Raw genomic sequence first — 4,335 nt, 5'->3', positions numbered from 1 at the left:
ACTCACACTCACACAAGATGCGCCTCCACGGCTGGACTCGCCAAGGTGGAGCCCTCCCAGCCCCCCTCGTCTCCTCGCCCGGCCTCCTTCACCTACCCGCTGCCCACCCCCAGCGCGTCGCTGCCTGCCGCTGACTGCGCACGCGCGGGACGCTCGCCCTTTGACCCCAGCCAGGGGCCGCCCTCCCCCACAACCCCTTTCAGCTGCGCCCCCCCCCTCGCCCTGTGGGTGGGCTGCCGCCTATTCCCCCGGGCCAGGGCTGGGGCACAGCCAGTGTATGGGGCGTCTCTCTCTGGGGATGTGTCCCATGGGTGGGGTGGGGTGGCCTGGTTTGGGGGGCGCTGAAGAAATCAGTCCCCTCCATCTCCTACCTCTGGAAAACGCCCAAGCCCGTGGAGAACTGCCGGCACCGCTTCGTGGGGGCCGGGACCCTCCTCCGTGTCCTCCTGTGGCCCAGTCCAAGGGGCCTGGGCCTGGCCGGGGCTGCATTGGACCCCGACCACCCTGGCGTGTGGACTCGCTAAAAATCGGCCATTAGATATTGGATTCCAGCTTCCTGGAGGTCATTTCACTAATGAGTGCACCGGAAAGAGTTTCCTAATCCATCTGTGAGGGTGGCAACTGAAAGAGAATTTTAAAGCTGACAGAATAGGCGAGGGAAGGCATAGGAGATTTCCACACCCAGCAAGGAAGACTTTCCCGAAATGGAAGAAAGAAACGAGCAAACAGAGACACCGGTAGCCCGCCCGGAAAAGAGTCTGCCCCTTAGAGAAAGCACCCTGACCGGGTTCACCCGTGGGTGGGTGGCGAGCTAGCGGCATTCAGAAGAGCGAGGCCCGCAGTCTGTGCGGAAGACACCTGCGCTCGGGTGTGTGTGGCGGCGCGATTCACAAGCAGCTCCAGATGTTAAACCAAGGAGAAGCCAGGGAGTTCCCAACGCCCCAGGTGTCCTCAGCCCACGACTGGCTGCTGTGGGAATGGGAAGCCCGGCTCCTTGTCTCAGAGCGGGGTTCCCAGGAGGATCAGGCTGAAGCTGGGACTTGGCCTCAAAGTGTCCCCTCGCATGGCCACCCCCTTCCCCTTCCTGCTCCTCTATCCTGGTGCCCCTCCATCCAGGGGCCAGACCTTAAAGAGTCACCGCAAGAGAATCCTGGTCCCAAAGGAGCCTTCTGGGGGACCGGTGCTGAGAGAGGTTGTGGGCATGGCCCGCTGGGGCTCTGCCCGACCCAGGGCTGAGAGATGCCACCTCCCAGCTCTGGGTCCCTGCAGGAAGTGTTGGCAAGCACAGGGCCGGTCCTCCAAAGGCCCAGGTGCAGGGAGCCCAGGCCAAGCAGCCTGTGGAAGAAGCCACTTGCCGTGCCACCCCGGGAACAGGACTGCAGGCCCCGGCCCTTCCCACCTCCTCCTCCTCCTCCTCCTCCTCCTCCCCCCCGCCCCCCCCCCACAGGGCACAGGGCTCAGAGACACCTCAGACTCTTGCTACCCAAAGTGCAAAGGGCATCAGTTGCTCCTCCAACCCCCCAGCCCAGCAGACCACGTTGTCCAGCCAGCCCCCGGGCCTCCCTGGGGTGCCCAGCACAAAAGTGCAGACACCCACCGGACCCTCAGTCTCAGTTTTCGGAGGTTTTTGCCACTCTAAGGACCCGCAGGCCAGCTGGGCCTTCGGGCAGGACAGAGAGCCCCGGAATCCGACTTGGAGAGCTGCGTGTACGTCCCCATCAGGAGGCGGTCCCCACCTCCGCGGCTCTCCCCTTGCGGGGAGCGGCAGCCCAGCCGGCAGCCGCAGGGCCTCAGGGAAGACACCAGGCTGGGCCCCCGCGGCACAGCGGGGGCACGTCCCCCGCACTCACGCGACTTAGGGACGGCTGCTGGAGACTGCTGCGGCCACCCTGCTGCCGGGTTTCTGGAGGGCTTCCTGGAAGCAGCGTCCACACCAAGCCCTTGGAAGGCCCAGGCGACGGAGGAGCCGGTCAGGCAGGGGCCGAGGACGGTGAGAGGCCGGGCGGGAAGGAGCATGTCAGGCAGGGGCAGAGGACGGTGACAGGCCGGGCGGGGAGGAGCCGGTCAGGCGGGGGCCCAGGACAGTGACGGGCCTGGCCGGGGAGGAGCGCGTCAGGCAGGGGCAGAGGAGACGGGCTGGGTAAGGGTTAGGGTGACAGTTAGGGCACAATTCACAATCGCAAAGACGTGGAAGCGACCCGAGTGCCCATCCATCCAGGAGTGCATTAATAAAATGTGGCGCGTGGACACCACGGAGTGCCATTCGGCTGTGAGGAGCAGCGGTGAGAGGGCGCCTCTCGTGTTCTCCTGGCCAGAGCTGGAACCCGTTCCAGTAAGCCAGGTATCCCAAGAATGGACACACGAGCACCACGTGAGCGCGCTCACCAGCAAATTGGTACGAACGGATGGACGCCTAAGTGGACAGAGAGGAATCACCTTCATCGGGTGGGTGTCGGGCGGGTGGGGGGAGGGGAGGGGCATACACATCCATTAGGCATGGGGTGGGTGCGCACCGACTGGGGGATGGGCGCACTTGAAGCTCTGACCCGAGGGGGGAGGCTTGGAGAGGGCAAGGCACCCGACCTTAACATTGGTACCCCCACAATACGCTGCAACAACATGAGAGGTATATGAATAAGAACACAGGGGGGGCCGGGCGCGGTGGCTCACGCCTGTAATCCTAGCTCTCTGGGAGGCCGAGGCGGGCGGATTGCTCCAGGTCAGGAGTTCGAAACCAGCCTGAGCAAGAGCGAGACCCCCGTCTCTACTAAAAATAGAAAGAAATTAATTGGCCAACTAATATATATAGAAAAACACAGCCGGGCGTGGTGGTGCATGCCTGTAGTCCCAACTACTCGGGAGGCTGAGGCAGCAGGATTGCTTGAGCCCGGAGATTGAGGTTGCCGTGAGCTAGGCTGACGCCATGGCACTCACTCTAGCCTGGGCAGCAAAACGAGACTCTGTCTCAAAAAAAAAAAAAAAAAAAAAAAAAAAAGAACACAGGGGGGAGGGGGGCACGGGCAACACATGTCACCTGAATACTTGTACTCCCATCATCTGCTTGAAAAGAGAGAGAAAAGAAAATGCAATCATAGAGGTAAGAGACACTTTTTAAAAATCATGAATCCGAAGAGAAAAGTAAAAGGAGGCCTGTGGAGCAGGTCTGGGTGTGACTCCGGATCCCCCAACATCAGGTGCCACCACCAAAGATTCCTGCGTGTAGCCCATAGAACCCCAAAAGCAACGGGACGAGTTCTGGTCACATACTCCCTCAAAATGACATCCTGGCCTTCTTCTGGAACTCCCTCCCCTCTCAGACTCTCAAGGTTTCCTCCAGCGTGTCGGTTCCCACAGAGCAGACCTTTGGTCTGAGACCTGACAGTCCAGATGCCACGCATGCTGCCGCGTGGCGGCGGTGTCGCGGCTTGGGACAAGAGGAGGCCCCACGGTGCGGGCTGGGGCGCCAGGCACCGCGGGCGGGCGCTGAGGGTGGGGGTGACCCCCACCCCGGGCCGCCGCCGCGCTCCCAGAAAGGGGACAGAACAAGAGGCAAAAAAAAAAAAAAAAAAAAAAAGCAGCAGCCTGTGGCACCCGGTACTCCCAGGCGGTCTCCCATCCAAGTACTAACCAGGCCCGACCCCGCTTAGCTTCCGAGACCAGACGAGATCGGGGGCGTTCAGGGTGGTGTGGCCCTAGATGGCGGTGGCGGAGGGCGCCCCTGCCCCGCTCAAGAAGCCGAGCCTCTCTGGGCTTCCCCGCCGCCGCCTCCCGCCCCAGGCCCCGCGCCGGGCCGGGCCGGTTGAGTTCGCCGGCCAGGTCCCGCGGGCTCCCAGGGACGGGGGTGATGGGCGGGGCGGGGCGGGGCGGGGCGGGGCGGGGGGCTGTCTCTCTATACACACACACACACACTCACACTCACTCACACTCACACAAGATGCGCCTCCACGGCTGGACTCGCCAAGGTGGAGCCCTCCCAGCCCCCCTCGTCTCCTCGCCCGGCCTCCTTCACCTACCCGCTGCCCACCCCCAGCGCGTCGCTGCCTGCCGCTGACTGCGCACGCGCGGGACGCTCGTCCTTTGACCCCAGCCAGGGGCCGCCCTCCCCCACAACCCCTTTCAGCTGCGCCCCCCCCCCTCGCCCTGGGGGTGGGCTGCCGCCTATTCCCCCGGGCCAGGGCTGGGGCACAGCCAGTGTATGGGGCGTCTCTCTCTGGGGATGTGTCCCATGGGTGGGGTGGGGTGGCCTGGTTTGGGGGGCGCTGAAGAAATCAGTCCCCTCCATCTCCTACCTCTGGAAAACGCCCAAGCCCGTGGAGAACTGCCGGCACCGCTTCG

At 63.5% G+C, this 4,335-nt stretch overlaps 1 pseudogene; it reads right to left on the bottom strand.

Annotated features, from left to right (window-relative positions):
* Nucleotides 1–3,579: 3,579 nt before the first annotated feature.
* On the bottom strand, nucleotides 3,580–3,698 carry LOC142863651 (uncharacterized; annotated as a pseudogene).
* Nucleotides 3,699–4,335: the final 637 nt, after the last annotated feature.

The sequence above is a fragment of the Microcebus murinus genome, chromosome 22, assembly GCF_040939455.1.
Source record: "Microcebus murinus isolate Inina chromosome 22, M.murinus_Inina_mat1.0, whole genome shotgun sequence".
Classification (NCBI taxonomy): Eukaryota; Metazoa; Chordata; class Mammalia; order Primates; family Cheirogaleidae; genus Microcebus; species Microcebus murinus.
The sequence above is the reverse complement of the archived record's forward strand: the minus strand, read 5'-3'. Positions and strand labels throughout refer to the sequence as shown.